The sequence below is a fragment of the Homalodisca vitripennis genome, chromosome 7, assembly GCF_021130785.1.
Source record: "Homalodisca vitripennis isolate AUS2020 chromosome 7, UT_GWSS_2.1, whole genome shotgun sequence".
Taxonomy (NCBI): Eukaryota; Metazoa; Arthropoda; class Insecta; order Hemiptera; family Cicadellidae; genus Homalodisca; species Homalodisca vitripennis.
In genome coordinates, this window is record NC_060213.1 from 115506872 (window position 1) to 115531934 (window position 25063).

The following is a 25063-nucleotide window of genomic DNA, read 5'->3' on the forward strand; positions in this document are numbered from 1 at the left end:
AAAATGATTTTATGTTCTTTTTACAGCATATGTCATGTATTTCACGGTTGCAGAATATTATGACGTTGAAACCCAAAGGTATAAGTCTTCTAAGAATGCAACCCTATATCAACACCTGAGGATGATTGATTTTCTTGACAAACGTGTATTTCTAATATCATCGGAATTGTTCAACGAGAAGTTTAAAAACAACACATAATTTTTATAGGGATTGCAACCCAATGTAATCCCCTGCGTAATTTTTCTGTATAAAACTCATTTATTATTCTATTTAAGTAGTGAGGAACGTGTGAGTATTGTGTAAAATTTCATCTTTGTTGGATATTTGGAAGATCAAAAAAATAATACTTTGTTCTCCTACGTTACAGACAGAAGGGTCACTAAGAACCCTCCAAATAGAATTCTTTATGAAAATGCTGTTCATGTTTTGTGTAAGCAATGATGCATGTGTGTATCAAATGTCATGTTCCTATTACATTACGAATATGTAACAACAAAATGAAAGTTTTCTAGGCGTTGGAACCCCATTTCAACTCCTATAGGTAGTTCATCTTTACAGTATGATGTATATCTGTTGGAAGCATAAGACACTTGTGTGCCAAATTTCATCTTTCTAGTACATTGAAATTTGGAAAACAAAATATAGTTCTTCTACTAGCTCCAACTCTGTTTCAACACCTAGGGATGTTTTATCTTTATGAAAATACTTTGATTTTTCTATTTAACTCATGAGTTACTCAACTTTCAAGGATATCGGGAAGTCGGAGAATAATTAGTGATGAGTCAGTGAGAGGTCTGCTTTTTACATACAGAGATCATACTGTCAAGACAGTAAATAAGTAACTGAACAAAAGCATTGAAGTGTAAAGCTATCCTAATGTTTCACGAGACAGAATCTAAACTATCATTCATCCCATAAGACGACGAAAACTTTTTCGCAATATTTGAAAACGATAAATAACAGCAATCTTTGGAATATTATTGAGCATGTTTTCCAGTAATTGCGGTAAGCAAAAACGTAAGACCCGATATGAAGTAATAATTATAATATTGGATGGACTTCAATAATAATAAAACCATTTAAAAATCATTTTAGTATTCACTAAATTGTAGTCCACCTCGTATAGCGTGTAATATGTATAGCCATTGTATCTGTACATAGAGAACAAATTGACCATACAATATGACCGCCGTCACCTGATATTTAATAATATGAGAATGCACACAATGCAGGATCTTGATACTATTTCTTTAAATTATTTCAAGCCACACCACAATTCTCAGCGAATAACACACATAATAATCGTAGTACTCGGCGATTCATATGTAGGAATTATTAATTAAGGCAAAACTTTGAGTCTAAATATCAGTTCGTTCTTGTAATATCGTGCAAACTGTCGTACAGAAATGAAATGTTCTAGTCTCTCAGAGACAGTCTACCCTAATGCTCAACAATGAGGTTGGTTTCTCTCAATAGTTAGAATACCTTAATAACGATTGAAGTATATTTTGTTAAAGTACATTTCTATACAAATGGTTGCACTGTTAACCTTGTATTGCATACATCCTTAAACGTATTCATAACCTTTTGTTACGATCATCGAAGTTTAGATTGGGGAGGAAACTTTTCGGATGAATATACCATTAAAACTTGCGCCAAGTTTTACCTCCAGTTGATGGAGAATGTTACTACTTTTAATGACGAATTCATGTAAAACTTAGAAAAAAACTTCTGGATTATTATATCCGAAACCCGCAAACTTTATGATTTAATTATATAATGTAAGTGTTACAACACTTTAATAAATTATATATTGTAGTAAACTGTAAATCTACTCCAAGTTTACTGATGCTTTTGCTTGATTGTAAATCGTTACAAACTTTCTAGTTATGCCTTATCAAAGCTGCAACAAGCTCATATATAGTATATTGAGAATTAGATCGATCTTAATACCACAGACATCTTTACAAAATACATCGATAGTATGTAAATAAATATTGTTTTTATTTTTTAGGATATTATTTTATACCACCTACTAATAATACTCCTTAAATTTTTTTTTAAATTTGGGAAAGAACAATTGAATATATTTTCGTTATCGGGAAGATCATTGCATTGTATCGGGCTCAAATACGAGAAGCTTTTTCTTCCTACTTCCAGCCTCACTTAAAGAAATTGGAGCTTTCCGTCATGGCGGCTATTACGTTCGGTGATGACCTTGAAATAATAAATCGTGTAATCAATCAATTTGTGTCACCTAAAATAATGAGTCTTGGTTGTTAGTGGACTCGGTGCAAAGCGAAAAAATTAAAAGGGAGTAAATAATAAACAAGAAGTCTATGTTAAAGAATAAAAAATTCATTTCCTTTTACCAATATTTTATAATACCCCAAAAACGGTAAATTGTATTCCATTCCACCGTGGTTATCCCTTTTTAATAACATAAATACTTATACTTAATATAATTGCAGGACTCTCTAGAAGACCATACAAACTAATTTGTATAAAAGTCATGGCAAATACAATACAAAGTCTGGTTTGGAGTTGCCCATTCAGTATCTGTGGTCCACCCACTCTTACGTATCTTGTAGCACAAGTTGTTGGAGTTGTAGATTGTACTCGTCAAACAGCTGATGTGTAAGTCAGAGCCCTACATTATATAAACTCCCTCGGTGCAATCGTTTTTTTTTTGTCCTCAATTTTCCCTGTGCTCTTGTATTTGTCAATAGACAGATGACACGAAAGCTGATTCATTTTTGTTGTTATTTATTTCTTGTCAATTGCCATAGTCATTCCTTTACCAATGGTTTGTGTTGCTATTCATTCTTTAAATATTACATTTTTAACCTTACAAAGCAATTTTGATAAGGTGGATTTTTAGAAGTTATATGATAAGTTTACGCATGTCATTAAAAAAGTAGTCATGTATTGTTAAATTCAACATTCGAGACAGTTGTGACTCCGTAAAATTAAGTTTTTAAAATGTTTTGAACTATCGGCAAAAATATTATGAATGGTTCAAAGGATCAAATATTCTTCATGTGCTTTGATTACTATGAAATATTTACTGTAACCTTACAGAGTCACAGATCCAATTCATCATCACAGTCAAACTCAATAGTCCAGTATCAAGGATACAAACGGGTGGTTTATTTTAATTTGCAACTATTTAGAACAAAACTTCAAAAAGGTTGTCATATTACAAATCTTATGTTAAATCGAAAAGATCTATCAATAAACTTCAACCTTTTATTCAACAAATTATAATCTGAGTTCAAAGTATTTTGAGTTTTGTCTATATGTATGCCATAATTTTGTAGATTAACTCAAATTTGTAACGTATAAAAGAATGACGTAATAAATTTCAACAAAACAGTCCCTAATACATTTGCAATATGTCTCAACGTTATGAATACGTGAGTGACACTTTAATTTGAATTAGACGTTTTGTTATTGTAAGTAAAATTCTGTGATTTACTTATTGCTTAGGTAAAATGGTAGGAGTAAATTTTGCATAACATGCTTCGCTGAGATTTCATACAAAGATTCAACTAGGGTAAACTATACAGTCATTGGCACTTTAAGATGCTATTCCTTACGTCTGTTCAATATTTTGTTCTCAGACACATGAAAACATATATTTTGTTAATATTGATTGGTTTTTGGCTTTATACTTTCTTTTTACATTCACAATAAATTTAAAAAGTAAATATTTATGTTATGTGGAAGTGGAAATATTTATTTTGTTATTATGTTACATAATTATAGTGATTGGCACCTAATTCACAGTTATTGGCATTCTGTTTGACAGTCAATGAAATCAATGAAAGGCAATGAAATCATGCACACAACTTACTCTAAAATGTATAATGTGTATATACAACTATTGAATACAATAATTATGATTGCATAAGTAGAAAGTTTAAAAAAAATATTACTTCTATAGCCTATATTGTGACGTTAAAATTCAAATAAACTAGACAATAATAGTTTGCCCTTCTACAACATCTTAATAAAACCATTAAATGTTTAATTCGTTGGCAATTTCATTTCCAAAGTCCAAACAGATGTTGCATACAAACACAGGATCATGTTGATCAAGGTCCTCTCTGTTTTGTATACATTTTATATGATACAGTCTATCACACATGTCACATTCAACAGGTTGGGAGACTTCTTCGTCTTTGAAGTTAGTCCCACAACTGTAGCACAATCCATTTTTTGTTACAGGAAACAACTTTTTCCCCACAGACTTAGGCTTATGTGATACAGACGGTCCGTTATCAACATCAATTGACTTTTCAACTTTGACTTTCCCACATAATTGATCTTCATAATTTTTCTTCTTAACAGAAATCTTACTATGTTGTTTAGTAGAGTTTCCTTTCTGGGCTTGACTTAACTTCTTTTCTTCTCGTAGTCTTTTCCTTTCTGCCTTGGCTCTTTCTTCTTTTGCCTTTTTTTCTTCCTTTTCTTCATAAATTATTTTCCATTTCTTCGAAGAAACAACGTAAGGTACTCTTTCTGTTTTTCTTTTGCCTTTTCTGGTTGGAGTTTCGGGCCACACGAGAACATCAGCCAAAGCTGGACCACTGCTTCCAGATGCTTGGGCAATGCCTTGTGAAGCATGTAGCGCAACACGTGAACCTTCACTTAACTTTTTCTCGGGTGTTGTATAGTTATGGTCAAGTTTTACATTTACATTGTTGTACATTGTTTCACATTTTGATTGTTGAAGATATGTGGTGTCATTTTTTAATGCATTGGCACTGACATCTGGTGCAGGTAAATTAATTTCAGGATCATAGTTTTGTTGTTTTTGTAACATCAGTTGTGTGGCATCTTTGACAATAGGCCTATCTGGCACACATACATCAGTGACAGTTTTTGGAGAGTGTGGATTTAGTTCCATGACAGCATGTGGCGAACCAAATTTTTGAGGTTGCTTATTTCTGGAAAACTCCTCCCACACTCGATATAGTGTGAAAAACAGTGGAGGTTCATTATTTTCCGACACAACTTTCTCTATATTGCGGAATTTTTCTATCATTTCGTCTCCTGCAATCCCTTCGAATTGATCCAAGGTAACTACATCTTTACTGCTTAATGGTACAATTTTCATTTGGGTTTTACCAAGACACTTTGTATAGTCAATTGAGTTGCAGTTCCAAGGAAACAAGCCACAGGCTCTAAATCCGTTAGTAAGTGTTTGAGGCTTGACCTCGTCCACTACATGTTTCAGGATTGGTGCAACATTCAATATAAAATGTAGCCCCTGGTGAAAGCATTCACTTTCCACCGCAGAGACGTGTTTATAATAAATATTGTCACAGCGTCCTCAACCTGACTGTAATAGTGGTAAATTACAGTAAATGGATGGTATAAATTCTCCGTTACATACATTTCCTGTAACCAAGAATTACATACACATTTACCCAGTGATTTATTTTTTTATTATATACATTTTTAGAAGTTTTCATATAATTTTTAATAGTACCGTAATAGTATGTTTCTAACCAAATATTCATAACAATTTTATAATTGGAAGTAGTAAGTAAACTATTACGTTCTAACAGTTTCTTCAGTACAGTATCATATGAATAACACTACAACACATACATGACACATAAACCTGAGTCTAAATAATGCCTGTCTGGACGAATTTGTATGAATAAGCTAATGTATAAATTTTTAAATTTGCATCAAGCGTAATTTCGATATACGATGCAATATTGAGTTCAATGATGAAACATTTCATTGTATAAGATTTTGCTGAGATTTTTGTACAAGAACATGGACCTTACAGGTAACTGTAAAGCAAAACAACTTGGAGTAAATAAATAAGTGAGTACGAAATTTAACTTTTAAAGTAGTAAGATATGTATACCAACTATTTCTTAATGGTAAGTGGATGATGCAAGTGTCATTTCATACTGAATAATTTTATACACACAATAAGTAAATAATATTATTATTACTATTGTTCGCAAAATATTGTCTTCAGAAACATTTGCCATAAAACTTCAAATGAATCTGTATCTCCATACATGAAATTTTGCTGATTGTGGTTAGTAAAATAATGTGTTATTAATTTATTGGCATTATTTTAGATTTTCATGTAACGAATTATAAATTATTGAAATTTATTGACAGTGAACAGCATTGAAATGGAACTAATTTTTAAGGTAAACTCTAACCAGTTATAAGCATTTCGTGATATAAAATTTAACTTGAGCTCAATTTCCTTTTTTCAACACCAAGGCATAAATAAAAATACAAAAATATTTGATTATATAGTTACGGCATACCACACACGCGCGCGCGCGCGCGCACAAACACACACACGCACACACACACACACACATATATATATATATTAAAATATTAATAAATATGATTTATCCTGTATATTACATAACGTTAACTTTCATCACTAATGTTCATGTAAGTATTCGTTGCTATGTCAAAAATAAAGAGATGTTTGGTTTGCAAAGGAATAAATATTTAGTTTTTATAATAAAATAATTTACGTTAAATATTCTTTGAAAATATAAAGGTTCTTAAATAAAAAGGAACAGAAGGTAGAACAGCGACAACTGTTGGTTTTTCCGCTTCAGCTGACAAAAGTCCTTTTACAACATTTGACTTCGCAGCATCTGTCAGTTTTGAAACAGTTATTGCGTCCTAAACCTTTTTACTTAGCAAGAAAACCATTTTAAACGTAGATTAATTTTAATTTTTTTAATGCATAGTCAGTTTTCCGTCCTATATTACTTTTTATAGGTACTTTTCAGTACATCCAATCAATCAGTTTCCATATTAGTGTTTTTTATAACGGTAACATCGTGTACCAAGTATCTACAAGAAAACGTTGAACATTTGAAATTTTCTGGCTAAGTTTGTTCCAGAAAGTTTATAACTCAAAAGGATATTCTAAAATCCAATTCTTTACTACTATGTTTAAAGCCAAAACAATATCTAATATTAAGCTGAAAGCTGAAATTTTACTATATATTTAAAAGTTACGTATCTAATTATTCATTCTTCTTTTTCCCATAATTGGTCTAGTAGGTCATAATATAATTAAATCCAATTATATTCTTTTTTAAATATCATTAATAAAATAAACTGTTTACATCTACTGTATACACACAATTTGAGTAATTAAATCCAATTGTTTGTAAAAGACATTCATATAATTAAAATTTGTAACTTGAGTAAATTTAAAATGTAAATGTAATATTCTGCAGTTATCTTAGTATTTCCAAAATTTGTTGCATCACTGTCGTATTTTATTGACACCTATCTTGAATAACGTTGTATGTCCATACCGAACCTGTAAGCTATAGTTGAATACATTTTTATCATAATCTGCTTAATTATGATTCTTAAAAAATTATTATATTATGTACATAATATTAACGCTTAGTAAATGAATTTTAACTACTATATTCTAATTGAAATTGTTTAGCAATTCAGGCTTTAGAAGTGTTTGGTATTAAATAAAATTGCTAATTATAGCTTACAAATGAATTTTCTTACTATACAGTTTAGGCGGAAGTCTTTACTTGTACAGTGTTTCTTTGAATTGCAGCTCGGAGTACGTTGCAATGTCACAGGAGTTTGGAATAAAATGAATGTTATTTTTATCAAATTAAAGTTTCGATAGATACAGGTGAGCATAAATTGTTACCTGTTGTGTCTACATTTTTTTTATGCTAGTACAACATGTATATCGGACAACATTCAATACATCATTATTAAAATGAAATAACAATTGTTTATTTTAACACTCAAAATTAGGGATAGGTAGCGTTTCAAATATTACCTTTGATTGTTTAAGATACACCAGAGATATTAATTAAGATATTAGTTAAGATATTAATCGTCCAATGCTCCAAATTGAGGCACGCGAAAACTGAGCGCATGGACTGCCATGTGTTGAGAGACTTAGGGTAATATATATTTGCAAGGTAAACAATCATAGTTCGTGACGAAGGTCCTATCGTCAAGTATCAGAACTTATAGAAATAATTCCACAAAACTTACCACTCCATATGAATGACTTATCTTCTATGTAGGCCTAACTTATACAATCAAAAATGGGTCTTACTATATTACGTGGAGATTCTAGAGTATATAACAGAAGATATGGTATAAATAATTTATATTTATATTAATAAATATATTATGACGAGATTGGTTTTGTTAGTAAACTAACAATTTATTGCCTGTTCGTTAGTAAAGGCTTAAGTTTGAGAGACTAGACAAATTTTATTTCTGTCTGTCTGTCAGTTTTTTTTCAATCTATCTATATGTCTGTCCGTAAATTAAATGGTCTTAAATTTCCAAAGAAACCTCTTTCTACGTAGACAACACCAATTTTGATAATTGTACTCATTATTACATTGCATTTGACTGAGTGCTCGTGATTACGTAGCCTTCATCGTAACGAGAAAAGTTATATAAATAATATAAATTTAGTAAAATCATATGAGGTAAAACATGTGAAAATTTTAATATTAGAATAAAATAAAAAATAATAAAGTGGAAAGTCAACGTTAAAAGTCAGTAATAATTTCAAAACTCTTACTCTGCAGTACCTTGTCTAGCTCAACCGTAATTTATTCATTAAATACTCCTATAAAACCTAGATTAATCAATACAAATGGGAATTAATCAAGTAGCAAGATATCTCTAGGAAATATACATCCGGAAACTTAAAAGTTTACGTAAAAAATAATTTATACTTAGAAAAAATTAGTTCTTTAATAGTGCAGGTCCTATCATGTAATTTGTTGAGCATAATTGAAGCTTATCAGACTGTATATTGACTCAATATCTCCTTCCTCTGTAATATATGTTATTTTTTGTAAAATATCGTAGTATTCCTGTAAAAAGCTATGAATGCTATTACTATTACACAAATGGTGTAGTTTCAAACAGCTGAAGATAAATATAAATATTTATTATTTGAAAATAATCAGTTTTTAAACATATCATGCTCCATTTGTAAAATAGATCATCAGCCCTGTATTGTGTAGTTTCCTGGGTTTAATATAGTGTAAGCCTGTATTTAGCTACGAACATTGTTAGAGGTTTTAGTGTTAACTTCTTATACAGTTTCCTACATTTTTTAAGGGCAATGAAATGTCCTCTTGTATATCTGCAGGATACACGTTCATAACCTCACAACCGTCATGCTCCGACTTGAAAGGTACTAACCCCCTGGCAAGATTTGGAAGTACCTTTTAGTACATTTTTCGGCTATAGTCAGGTCAACTATTAGGATTTCCGACACATCCCACCTAAGTGACGTCAATAAAACACTTACGTCCTCGAAATTCACCAAAGCTCCATACAAATAAAAATTACTCCTAACCCCATTCAGGTATTCTTCATTACCAGATATTACAATACATCGACTTAACTTAGACTCCTGATCTAATATGTCATTACGTTTGGTTTTTCAGGACCAATAAAATAAATTTGCTGAAAATTAAGGTAGATTTATGATCATATTTAAATGATTATTTGGAAATGTGGGACAGTTTCATAGATTTAGTGTTTTGTAGACAAAACATTATTCAAACATTCGATTATTTAGAGATCGGTATCTAAATACACTTAGTTTTATAATAGTAGACACCTGGAGTTTTAAATTAATGGGAAAGCAATTAAACAGGTTGAAAACCAACAGTATTGATTACAATTCCAATCAGTTGATGTTTACTCTTTTGCACAATACCTGGCTTTATTGTTTAATTAAATGAGCTAATACTCTCAAGTCTAGATAAGGTAAGCTGATTGTTTAGTTATCAGAGTTTTGTCAATCCAATCTTAATACACAAACGTTCTAGTTATATAGGATTGATTGCCTTGCCCCATTTTCTACATAATTTCATTATTCTCTATAGAATCAAGAAACGGATTAGCAGACAGCGTAGTAAAACGTTTACCAAATAACATCTTCTCATTTTGTAATTAAAAATGGTTACATTAAATGGTTAAATGTTTAAGTCAAGTTACTTGATATGTACAGTTTTATAAGTTTTAATCAATTTATTACTCAATATACTGTGTTCCAATTAGCACTCGTTTATTTGGTCAATAGACCACTATCTTACCAAATGTAATAAATTTAATTTAATAGACTGCACATGCAATCAACTTGTGTAGAGTCATGACAGTGTTAAATAAAAACAAGAAAAACTATTGTTTGTGGTTCTTAGTTACAGAGTCATTCGAGAAAAAGGTTTCGGTTCTATTGTGTGGATTTTAAAATGATCTAAAATTCTGTAAGGTAAGAATAACTTTAACGGTAAGAATAAGTTAAAGAGATTTAGACATGTTTTATCTTTTGCAATATTAGGATATCAGGTTGTAAGAGACATTCCTAATTGATTGGCCGAAGTTTGCGATTCTATCTATATGTTGGTAGTCATTTCAAGGATCAAGTGTTTATAGTTGTAGTCTATCATTCCCAGGGGAATAATATTTTTTTAAATATTTTATTGGGAAACGTTTATAATATAGTTCTATTGAAGGCTTTTCTAAATCCTTTCCTATTTTTGGTTATAAACTTAATAGCCATGGAAATCCAGAGATAAATGAATATATTAACACTATTTTATGATGCATAGGTGTAATTTTTTTAATTCTATAATAATACTAATATTAAATTTCAAATTCGTTTAAAGTTTGTCCTTGACGAAACAATTGGAAAGGAAATATGGTTGTGTCGGACGTTTTCCACCTTTCAGTCTTAATTTTAAAATTTTTTCCCTCTATTTTATATGTGCACCTGTTATTACATTGCAATCTATAATATTTTAAGTAATTTATTGTCTACAAAATGATTCGAGATGTGAAATCTCATCATATCTTTATCTTCGATCTTGTACTTTTCTTCTCTATTTTGTATTTTTAAATGTTAGTATAATAAACCCTTTAAGATTTATTTATTGTTTTATTTACAAAATTTTATGGGAACTCACGTGACTTAATAAGATATTCTCAATCGGACTTGGCCAGTAAATGTGAGTTAAAATAAATGTTGACAACTTCAGAAGATTTTAATAACGATATATTGGCATCAAATGAAGATTTTGGTTTAGGGTGTAAAATTATCAAACAAAAGTGCTTGCACGTTGTGGATAATAAAGAAAATTAATTAATATGTTTTAAGTCAAGTAATATCATTACAGGCGTATTTTTAGACGTTTTCTTAAATTTTGTTCAAACGAAGGAAGAAAGTCAATGGGGCTTGTGCGTGTTTGCGGTTTACATGATATTGATCAGTAAAACATCTGAATTTCAAATACACCGGTCCGGGCCACAAGGTTCAAAGAAGAAACTTATATTTGAATTGCAAATGTTTGCAATGGTTCGAGCTTTGAAAAAGCCACTTATAAATTTAAAGGCTATCGTTATTATTTAATTTCGGCACAAACATCTTTTCTGCTGAGAAAGGCATATCTGTCATTTTTAAATGTGCGATATAAACTAATACGAATAGCTTAAAATTGTTATACAATTTTGTAAACATATTTAAGATATAAAACATCTGACTTTCTTTTAATGGTTGGATAAGAACATATCATTAGATTATAGGTTTAGTATATCTTTTTGAGCACAAATAAACTTTTAATCTTTGCATTTTATGTTCAGTATGAAATTAATAAAACTCAATAACTAAAATATAATTAAAATGTGTTAAGTTAAGAGCGTGCAGATATTATCAACACCAAACCCAAACTTATGGTTCCCTTCCTGTTACAGCCTCTTTATCCGTACGCAGTTAATAACTAGTTACGTACGTTACCGCAGTATTTATAATTATAGTGATTGTTTACTTATTAATGTATTACGTAATCCTGTTTCGATAAAATGCTGAGCGGTAAAAAATAGTTTATATCACTAGTCTGTGTCTATGAATAGTCTATGAATACAGACTATTCACCCATTGAAGTCTATGAATACAGAAAAATGTCCAATGTCATATTTAATCCAAATCTATAACTAAATAGAAATGTAACATTGATGAAAAATTTATTTATTAACAGTACATACAATTACAAAAAATTAAAACAAACCAGAATTGTTAATCGACGCCAGATATCCTTGAACCTAACAGGAGTACTTTGTAGAAAAGCAAAATTAATTAAACTGAATTATTAAAATACAACGCTAGAGAACGAAAATGTATGAAGGATTATTTTTAATAAGTATCCCTTTATATAAATACCGGTGTAAATTGTTCAGAAGATTTACTGTTACGAAAGAATTCCAAAAATGAGTTACTATAGTTGCCCACGTAATCATATTAAAGCCAAGGAGAATAAAGAATTTATCAGTTTAAAATTTTATAATACCTAGTATGTTTTTTACATGTGTAATTGTGCATATATGTTTGAAGTCATTAATACCCAAGTAATGGAAGATGGGTTTGAAGTTCATAGTTTACTAAACCGGGCGTTTTCGGAAGGTTTAAATGTTTGTGACTTGTAAAAATGTGACGTAAACATAAATACAACATTTAACACTTTGAGGGATTTTTCTGCTTGATATTGTTTCGCGAGAATATCTAAATTAATGTTTAAATCAAATTTAGCAGAGTGCATTGAAGAATTTTATATATTCTAAATTAATATAAATTTTAAACATTGAAATAATTATTTTATACCAATCCCATAAGAAGCATTGAATGTAGAGACTACAAAAATTCAGATTCAGAATGTTTATTTCAAAATTATATTTTTAGTTCATTTTTAGAATATACTTGTTGTATTATATTTATAAAGTATTGTACGTTTCTTAAACGTTGCCTGAAATGGGATGAAAAGTTACTTAGATTTTTGAAAGTCTAGATAGCAGCTTTACAAATTATTTGTATAACATACATAATACCTCAGACTAAAATCACTATGCATAAGACTTTACAACAAATAACTTAAATGGTTAAATGTGAACTTGTAATTTCAGCAATCATACAAATACTACTAGAGAACTTTACATATACATTTATGATATATCAAAAGTGCTTACTAGGAAATTATATTGTACTCCTAAATTAAAACTTCGCATATTGGCTCAGCTTATTTCGAGAGAAAACTTTTATTGCATAAACATATAACCTTGTGGTCATAATAGGCATGTATGGAAGCGTAACATTTTCAACTGAAAATCCTTTACACGTGTCATATTGTTCATGTTTTTTAAAGTTAAAATAATTTCTGAGACGCGTGAGAAAGTTTAAACCAGTGACATCCAATTAGGTAAAGAACGAACACTTGGGTGAAAATAACAACTTTCTTTCCCTTTATATCGTTCGTCGCCGCTGACGTTACAATGCGTTTTGCTATTGGCTACCATAACAAGATCTATGAACAAGTGTACGATTTGGTATCTTTAAACAATTCGATACTCTCTCAGTTTGATCACTATCTAAATAATTTGATAAATAGTTGATAAATCAGTTGATAAATAAGCTTCCTGATGAGATATAAAATTTAAATGATCCTAAAATTTCTCTAGCTCAATTGAGAAACATATTGGTGTCGAGGGTGTTATACTCTGTTGAATAGTTTATGATGAGCCGCTGGGATCAAATTTGAAATTAGTTGAAATTTGAAATTAATTGGTGAAATCTTTTAGTTCTGTTCTAAATTGTAATCAGCTAACAAATATGGCGATTGTATACAATTTTCTTAAATTGTGAACACAATAAATATTTATTATTATTATTAGCGTATATAGCGTATATATTAGCGTATATTTGTCTTTATTATAGCCGGTCGTATTGTGACAAAAAATTCCAGGTTACAATCCTAAAGAGTAGAGGAGGTTTATTAGTAGGTAAAAAAACTATCGATTTACTTTTTAGTTAATAACCCTATTTCGATTACAGGAAAACTTAGATATTACTTGTACAATACAAAGTGGTTATGGCAGACTGAACTATTATAAATTCAATGATATTAAAATGCTAAAAGAGATGTAAATCTTTGAATATTCTGGTTGCTGGAATAAAATGAAATTAATTAATCTTACAAAAAACTAATACATAATGGCTATGTGAACTAAGCTACGTGTAACAACAAACTATTATCCAATATTTTTATCTATTCAGTTCTAAATTTCATAAAACTTTTATAAATAAATCTGATTAAGAGGAGTTTTTATAATAAACTTTCTATAAATTTCCATGAAAAAAAGATTTTTCAATCAGTTAATCTGCACACGAATAGGAAGTCTGTAACATAAACATTTAAGACGTTTTAAGACAAACTGGTGGAATAATAGTTGAAATCCAACTACAGTATGCACTAGAAATACCTTTATACGATACAGATAGAACCAATAAAACTGTAAAGGAATATCTATATCAGTTTACCCAATAATACCTACTTTTCTTCTGGTAAACAATGTTATACAGTTGTTACCAAAGTGGTTATATTAGGAAACAAGTAACGACCAAGTTACAATAAACTTTTTACGTATTTGTATCACAACCTAAAGCCGCACCGTCTGACCCACTTGAGTTGTTGAGATATGGCATCAGACGAGACTTTACTGTCCCACTTTCTGTCTTTCCCTTAGACTCTGATTAGTTCTCACAGTTACACGTTACCTGAAGCCGCACCGTCTGACCCACTTGAGTTGTTGAGATATGGCATTAAACATGACTTTACTGTCCCACTTTCTGTCTTTCCCTTAAACTCTGATTAGTTCTCACAGTGACACGTTACCTGAAGCCGCACCGTCTGACCCACTTGAGTTGTTGAGATTTGGCATCAGACGTGACTTTACTGTCCCACTTTCTGTCTTTCCCTTACACACTGATTAGTTATGACAGCGCCACATAGACTAAGGTCTTGCCGTCTGACCCACTTGAGTTGATGAGATATAGCAACAGACACAACTTTACTGTCCCACTTTCTGTCTTTCCCTTAGACACTGATTAGTTATGACAGCGCCACATAGACTAAGGTCTTGCCGTCTGACCCACTTGAGTTGATGAGATATAGCAACAGACACAACTTTACTGTCCCACTTTCTGTCTTTCCCTTAGACTCTGATCGGTCTTGACAGCGCTACACAAACTAAAGACGTCTGACCCACTTGACTTAATGAGATATACCATCAGACGTGAATTTACTGTCCCATTTATGCTTTATTACTTTAATATTCTAAATGTATACAATTATATTATTTTATAAACTTTTTATATATAAATATATAATTGTATAGTTATGTGATTTTTATAAATATATAAAACATAAACATATTTTACACGCCTATTAGATATATTTATAAAACGATTAATCTTCTATAACTTTAGGATAAACAGAAAGCTTTATCCTAAGATATTAAACTTCATGAGGTTTAATATCTTTGGGGAAATCCCATAGTAATTGTACTATAACCGACTCTTAATACAAATCCTGAGAATCCACTACCGTTGAATCTATCCTAACTAAAATTTCACTGGCACTCTACAAGTAAATGGGATTTTCTGGTTTGTTATTAGGGCAAATCCCAGCAAAGGAGGCGGTGTTTCAAGAAAGATATCGTTTACTCATCTATTTTAGACGCCCTATAAACGGGGGATAACCACAAACAGCATGTACTAAATAATGGTAACTAATATAATATTCTCGCATCCATTTCCAACATTAGGAGTCCCTGAATTAAACTATTTTCTACACTATTATTTTATTGGCTCTTTTGTAATTTTATCAAGATTGAGCCAGTGAAAGGGCGATATGGTTATTCAAGATGATTAACCCATTCTGGTTGACAATTGATTAATTTCATTATTTACCCAATGATAACACTTTTTCTTGAAAAGTTAAATATAGGTTTATTGGCTTACAATTCCATCTTGGTAATTCTTGATCAACAGGATTAGAGTCTAATGCTGTGTTATCTTTACAACTATCATGAATATCTTGTGTTATTTTGTTAGTTTTGACCACCTACAAACATTTGCACATGTAAGGTTCACAGTCCGATGTTAATATGGCTATTCGTATTTCATAAATAATCTTTTTAAATTGCAGAAAAGAGAAAATTTTAAAGTCTCACTATACTATTCGTTCAACACTGCAATCCATTGACCAATTGCTGAGACTATATACTTCTGAGATATATATATATATATATATATATATATATATATATATATTTAAAACGGTGATATTTGTTAGTGCCATAATAATGAAAACTCCATTTTAAGATAAACCTCAAGCAAGGTTTATAAAATGTAGCGTTATAATGGAATATGAACCAACTGCTATAGTAACTCTACAGTAAAAGCTTTTAAGATGCAGCCTGAAATGTTTATTTTTATTGTGTTTTCAGTTTTTTTATTTTGGAACGACACATATAATGCTTCTCTTTAGCAAGTTACAATAATGTACTACCTAAGTTATTTCTACAGGTTCATATGTTTGAAAGAAAGTTCTTACAACTGTTGGACGATTTTAAAAACAGCACTATAAATTGTAAAAGCCAATATTTAAACATTATACAATTTGTATACATATATATTATAGTAAGTTATTTAGAATGTTATGAAAAAAATTGTGAAAACCACCGTTTAAAGCAGTTTTTGTAAAGCTATTAAAATATTTGAGACATAATAGGTAAACATGCACTTAAGTTAGTAATTTGCATGCACTTCAAATTGATACATCAAACACTAAAATTGAGTAAATAATCAAAACGTTAAAACGTTTTGATTATTTACTCAATTTTAGTGTGTAACATGGAATTTTTAATTTCTTAAAAGAAATTAAAAATTCCATGTTAAGAAACTCAAAAACTTTAATTCAAATTATTAAAACAATTATGTTATTAGAATAGTGGAACTTAAAATGTGTATAATAGATAAATAATTCATATTTTTAAGTTTATGTATAGCTATACTTGTATTTACTTTTATACAAAATGTATGTACTAGTAACTTGTAAAACACTGTTCTGTTATGTGACTGAAATAGGAATGGTTCGCTGTAGATGACGACAGCTGATAAACAAATGCCAACCATTCATTTTCTCAGTTCAATTTATTTCATTACCGTAACTGACATGTTTATTGTTAGATATGTTAAAAGATAAACGTGTATTGAAAACTATAGATTTTTGTTGTAAAGTATAAAAACTATATAAAAAAATCATTGTTAATTTGGAAAAGAAATTAAGTGTAAGATATTATTTTTAGTTCGTCCTTAGCCAATAAAAATAAGGTCGACGGTTTTCCCACATGAGAACATGCTACATATAACTGTCGTTGTGGAAAACATGGTGTGTCCAAATCCAAGCCGCAAACGGACATTGTTTGCCTCGTGACGTATTGGTTGTCATTGAGAATGCCAATCCAAAGCAAATTCAATTCACTTGGGACTTCTGTCAGAATCATTCGAATGTGTGTCAACAAAATAATTTAGCCTTGGAACTTGCCTAGCGAATTATATTGATTGGTCCTACTTATTAACCAAGTCTACACATTTAGGTTTGGAGTGAATTTTCATATTATAATCTAAAAAAGATGAGCATTCATGAGAAATCCATTTGTTAGACGTACAGTTATGACAAAGATCCACATTACTACAGTTACATTCCATCGCATCATTGATTATTTATAACATTGAAATTTTTCTTTAGTATTTTTTTTATTTGCTCGCTCTATGAAAACTTGTTTCCTTACTCATAAATTTAATTTTGTCAGGATAGCTATAATAATTTCTTAACATATCGTTAATCTAGTATATTTATGCTTGATACATCTTTGTTTACTGTGACTCTTTAAAATATAAGTTAAAATCTTCACTAATGTTCTCTTCTGAGTGATCTTGAAGGCATAGCAGTAATGGTATAGGCGCAGAAACGTGTCTACCATAGTAAACCTGTTATTAAACTTTCATCTATTCGCTCTAAAATGGCACTTTTTATCTAAACCATAAATAGAACATTTTCTATTGTTAATGTCAGCGTCATAATTTCTTCAGTTCATACAAAACCGGCGTGGCGCGATGGCAACATACTTACTAACCGGTTTTCCTCATATCCCCCCTTGAATGGTGACAAGATCGTAACATCTTAGACTAGGAAGTAATGTATTACTCTTAAGCATTATGATCACGTCATGAAACACAAAACCGACGCGAAATGGTACCATGAACTTGTAATCCTGTACGTACTTGAAGATACAAGTTTAATATCAATTTATCGTTACTATGACATGACTGGTATTCAAGTCATGATTGTTGGTACCAGGGAATACAATTGGTTTTAGGAATTGGATTTCTGAAGGATACCATCCAATATAACAATAAACTCGAGGCGTGATGTTTAGTTGAACCTGAAACAGCGTCACATATTTGGTAGCCTTAGGTCTTTAAGCTATTACTTTAAGGATAAATACTTGCCTTTGATACTAGTACATTACTATTCTGGAGAAAAACCATCTCATTCACCATTTTCCCTCAAGAACGATTTACCTCAAATACATGCATACAATTAGAGACTGTAATTGCTATTTGACATAAATAGTTAATTATGTTTGAGTATATCATGCACTTTATAATGATATATCGAGCAAAAAGTTAAAATTAGTTGAAAAATTACAAGGGATTAAAAATTCCCCGTTACAAATTTAAAAAATTTAAAAAGTATGGATATAATGATTTCGTTACAATATTTGGAAACAAAAAAATATATAATATCAATAATATCTATTTTAAGTTACATAATATAACATATGTAACTATATTTTTAAATTCGGGTAAGTTTAACTATAATTTACATACAGGTTACGTTAAACAGACCCCAAATGTTTCTGCAGTACAATATTGGTATATTTAAGAGTAAACTCCAAAATTATAGTATCTTTTAGATGGTAATCTTTGCATTAAAAATTCAGTTTTGTATGATGTAAGAATGTATTAATCAAATTTCTTATAGATAAAAAACTACAGAGGAGTATGGAAGGACCTGACAGTAGTGGAGAAGACAGCGAGGATCGACCGCTTGTCTGGCCGTCATAGCGTGAGATCGGGGGTCGAAAATAAAACAGCGATGATATACATATCCCCTCGATTAAAAATTAAAGTTGTTCAGGAACAAAAATTGTCAGGCTCCAATTAGGTGCATTAAATTAATGCCCTTTCTACATTATCTCTAAAGGTTAATACAGAGGATATTTACATATAATAGTTATATTTTAAGGACCTATGAAACTGGAAAAAGAAGTGGTAAAACAAGAAATTCATATCATTAAGAGGCTTTTCTGAAGAGGTCACGTAGAATAAGTGTGGAAAAGGCTTAGAACTATGGCGTTTCCTTTAAACGGTCTTTTTCATAAAGTGTATTTTCACATGTAGAATAGATATTAAGGAATTGTTTGATGTATTGGGGACTATTCAACGTGAAATTTTCGACGGTGTTTGTTTTTCACCATTTATGTGTCAGAACAGTTATAGGCTTAAAAGATATGATTCCGGCAAGGCTCTTTCAGGAGTGAAATTCTTAACTTGGCTAGTCTGGAAATATATGAGTTACAGATTTTGTTAAAAACAACTCGTAGATTTTTACAATTTCCAATACCAAGAGTATCAGATGCGGACCAGAAGCGTGATATCTATTCCTGGACAAAATACCGGGAGGTTTACAATATTAAGGAGCCTTACAATCTGAGTGATAAAGTTTATAGGAGATTGCCATCAAGTATAAAGAACTAATAAAACGAAAATAATTTACAACGCAAAACTCAAATTACGAAAATATTAAACAAGCTTTTTTGTTTTGTTTATAGGGTATAAGTAACTTTAGTTACTTCATGTGTAATGTTAAACACGTTTTGCATTCGCAATCACAATATTTCATTTCATAACTATTACATGAATCTTTCCCGTGTATACAATTCATATGAACAATATAATATGTATGTTTCCTTAAATGAAGCTATAAATAAACCACACATTACAAAGGGCGATTTCAATTTCCTCAGACCATGCATAAACATGATTGATAACCTCAATCTCCTAGATCAAAAATTTATCGTACAGTACACTTTCACTTTCACGCCACTCCTGACAAATTGCGTGTAATTTATTGTCTCACCATTACTTATTTATTTACTTTCCTTGTAGTATTCGAGCACCTCATAATTGGTGTCTTTATCCTTTTATATTTTGAATATCTAAAATTATAATACGTGACATGGTGTTTTTACAAATACCAATACAATTAAATACTCGCTAACACACTTAAATATAAAATGCGTAAACGAAGAAATATGAAAATTATATGATACAAAAACTAAAACTATCTTTTAGCTACTCCAATGTATTTAAGTTACAACACGAACCAGCCCATTTATATCATTATCCACCTTTTTAATATATTAAAAAGGTGGATAATTATTCATTGAAATAATACAATTTTGATTTATTTCAAAATTGAATTATTTTAGTGGCAGAGCTTGCGATGTAAAAATATAAAATTCTAAATTAAAACTGTGGAGGTTATTGCTTAACTGCCGTTATTTATCAAAAGAGATTTCATGAAAACAACAACAGAGATGAATGTTTTGCAGGAGGATTAATTTTTGAGGCGATGCATGTAAATTAAATTTTAATTAGTTATTTTCCTAAATACTTAGACAATAACTAATTTTAAATTGCACAACAATTTACTGGATTAATTTAGATATGATGAAAGGTGTTTAAATATAAATTCAGTTATTAAAACATAATAAGGGACAATGTAAAGTTTATGTTAAGGAATGTTATCTAAGTTTTTACTAAAGTAATATTAAATTCGTTACTGGGCCATTCTATTTAAATTTGAAAACCTCTTACAGCTCCCTCCGGGAGAGAGTAAATATTAAGTATCAATATGAGTAACTCTTTGAAAATTTAGAATCTTCTTATTTTTTAAACATTATAAGACATTTTCAGTTATGAACATGTAAATATGTTTATAAAAGTGTAGTTGAGAACATTCACTTAAAAATTATGTTTGTAAACATATTTACTTGTATAATTGATATTTGTTTTATGTTTCTCAAAAAGGTTATGACAAAAAGTAAACTCTCAAATAGATTGGACATGACGAAATACTTAGTGCTCAAAATTGACATTGTCAAGGGTTGGTAATTTTTATTTTACTTTACTTGCATATTGACTAAGTTACCCGAGATTAAATCTCGCTCCTAATCAACAACGATAGTTGTTTCTGTGAACAATATTGGATTTGTCGATCTTTGTCGAGTAAGTTTCTTGAGTAACTTTTTTCAAAATTAAGGATATACAGACAGAATCAAAAATTTACAGATAAGTTTATATAATTAAAATTCCACCATATGTAGGAGTTATTTAAAAATGTTATATTACAAATTTTAGGTTAATTATAAAAATTTGAATTTGTAAAGTTTAACATTTATCTGCTTGTAAATTAAAAACAAAACTTAACAGTTTGAGGTAAATATCATACATAAATATTAAATTAATGTGAAAAAGCTATGATTATTTCATTGATCTGGTATTAGGTATATTAAACAGAATTTTTCCATCAAAAAAAGGAAAGGGAACTAAATTATATCAGGTTGATAAGTTAATGTTGTCTTTTAGTTGAAAGTTATTGAACTAACAACTCCATAAGGTAGTTGGTTTGTACAAACATAAACATAAAATAGCTTGTAAAAATGTAGTACAATATATTCAGACCATGACAGTTAATTAATGTCTTTAAAAACGGTAAAAAGTAAAGAAAAGTGTCAGAAACGTTTCCTATAAAAGAATTTTATATTCTAGTCCCTACAATATACGAGAACAATCAATAGTGATGGGCTTAAATAATTTCTATAATAGAAATATTTATAAACCAAGAACATGTCTAAAAGGTCATGTTCTTTTTATACACACTTATCAAAACTAGAGATTTGGGAATTTTATGAAATCCTGAGGTATTAAGTAGCATTACAGTCAGCAGGACTTTAGAGGATCTGTTGATTCAAAGTCGATGTACTGTACACTCTAGTGTTCGGCATGATGTCAAGTGCCTGCAAGGTTTCTAGGTCAGTTAATCTTCAAAACCTCGTACCTATTAGAGAGAAATGAAAGTTTTTCTGCCTTTCCAGTGTTTGCTTCGAAAGCTCCAAATAGTGTATAGAAGATTCCTTTAATAAATAAAGAGACAAATTAGTTCGTGGGAAAAACTTTTAGTAGAGAATGTTTCGCACATCTATTGCTTTAAGTTAGCACCACTGGGATACGCCCTGATTAGCTGATTTATCAACATTGTTTTGTTAATAATCTCGAAAATAATATCGTGCAAACTTTTACAAATGGTTTAAAGCAGTTCAAAACTTATCGTAACTCAGCCAATTGACCGTTCTGAATCACTAATTGCAGCTTCAATTTCATGACTTGAAATTCGAATTGATGGCATTATTTGTGCCGATTTCCATGTGGCTGTGGAAATGATAGTTGATAAGGTTCAAGTTAGTTCTGGCACGGTTCATAAAATTATCTCTAACAATATGATGTAATGCAAAACATGTGCAAGGTGGGTCCTGAAAGAGTTACACAAGGAAACAAGGTTGAGAGTGTGCACCGAGCTACAGGAACGATACGCAAGAGGAGGTAACCACTTCCTCAAAGAATGTTAACTTTCATGAAACTTCAGTTCCCTATTATGAGCAAGAATAAAAAACTAAGCAATGAGTAGAAACAAGGGCATGAAAAATTAAAACCAATGAATCAGCCATGTTGGGACGCTGGAGGTCCAGTTCTTGTGATTATCTCAAAGAGCAGAGTACAATATACGGTTAATACTACTCTAATTTGCTTTCAAACAAAGTGAAGCCGAACACGATAGAAGAAATGTGATCCTACAACTAGAGTGTTTCGTATTGCTAAAATAACCCGTGACAAAATCTACAAAATGGGCTGTGAAATACTGCCTCATGTCTTTTACACTCCTGATATACTATTACAACCTAGTGGTTTCAAATTTTTTGTTGCACTAAAGTAGGCATTACGTAGGAAAAGGTTCCAAGACAAGAGGACACGAAATGTTTGTTGGAAATTGATTCAAACAACAGGATAAAGTTCTATGTAGCCGGAATGAGAAAGCGTGTAGCCCTGTGGAACAAATACATATATGTTTAAAAGTAGAAAAGATATTATTTTGTAAAAATAAACGTTTTTCTCCATATCAACTTATATGTTTGATTATTGATTGGCCTACGTACATAAGCACTGCTGATGTAAAAAAAAACTGGAAACTGGAGGGTCTTCAGAATGTGAAAATAGATTAACAAATATCGATGATGAAAAGCAAGTGACTCATATCAATAATTATATATGTTATTTTCGATTAATAAATTCGGGCTTTTTAAATTACGCAATCAAGTAGGGCGTTCTAATGTTAGATAAGAGCATGTGATAGCGTTAACGTAGGACTGTATTAATTTATAAAACAATGAATGAAAACTCTCGTTGTATTTGATTTTGTAAACAAAGAGTAAATAAATTACAAAAGAGATAAATGAAACAATTTTTTACTGCTGTTAACTGTTTTTAGCTGCATAGTATTCATGACCATTGTGTCCTCGTTACAATGCGAGGACACGTGTGATGGTTTGCAGTTTTTGTACTGTATTGTACAACGTAATCTTTAAATTAAATACATACTTCAATGTTTAAGTATGCCATAATGATAGGTTACTTTGTGCTAGAATATCACATCCGTGGCACGCATGCATAAATAAAGAAGTTCAAAATTTAAAAATCTTTAGAAACACTAAAACATTTATAGATTAACTGAATAAAAATCGTCCGCATGAATCTCTTTACTTCGGTACACCTGAAGTGATTATGGCAATGTTTACTGCAACAAAATTGTATCATTTACATTTATTTCCTTATTATCGTTTACTTTTATTCTTATCGGACGGAAGCTCTTTCTTTCTTTTTCTGAATATATATATATATATATATATATATATATATATATATATATTTTATTTTATTTTATTTGTTGTGTTTCTTGTTTCTTGTTTTCTTCATTTATATTATGCTTCCTGAAGATGTGGGTATTAAATCCCACCGAAATATATAGAAGCCTTGTAATCTTCGTTTTTCATTTCAATAAGTGAAATAATATAACAGCCACTTGGTGATCAACCATCGTCAACACGAAGCCTTTTGTTAAAAAAAAAAAAAAAAAAAAAAAAAAAAAAAAAAAAAAAAAAATTTTTTTATTTATTTTATTTGTTGTGTTTCTTGTTTCTTGTTTTCTTCATTTATATTATGCGTTCGTTGAAGATGTGGGTATTAAATCCCACGAAATATATAGAAGCCTTGTAAATCTTCGTTTTTCATTTCAATAAGTGACATAATATATATATATATATATTATATGTATATATTATATTTATATTATATATATATACAGGGTTTGTCCGGAAAATAATAGGACTGATTTTCTTTTGCCGAGATTGTACTTCGGAGCGAGGCGCACCGACTGGATTCGGTAGAGGGCGTTCCTAGCTAAAGAACAAACGGCTGGTCAGTTGTCTCCGACACCTGAACACCAGGACAGACATTTTTGCGTGACGTGTTTTATGTGAGTGGTGCAAGCCGAAAATGCAGCGTTCGTTAGAGCAGAGGTACGCGTTTACATCCAGTGTGAAACTCGGTAAATCTGCGACAAAGACATTTATAATCAAGCAGGCTTACCCAGATGTTGCTTTAGCAAGAAGTGGTGTGTTTCGGTGGCCACTAGGCCTTTTTGGAGGGCCGGGAAGAGGTCGCTGATGAAGACCGTGCAGGAAGACCTTTGACTTCGACAAACACCAACAATGTGACTCGTGTTTCGCAAAGTTTTGAACTCAGACCGTCGACTAAGTATTCGTTTAATTGCCCAGATGTTAAATTTACCGAAATCTGTGGATCGTGACATTGTGACGGAGCATTTGAACATGCGCCTTTGTGTGTGAAGATGGTCCCAAAAGTGGTCACTGACGACCAATTGCGGCTCACACCGCCTT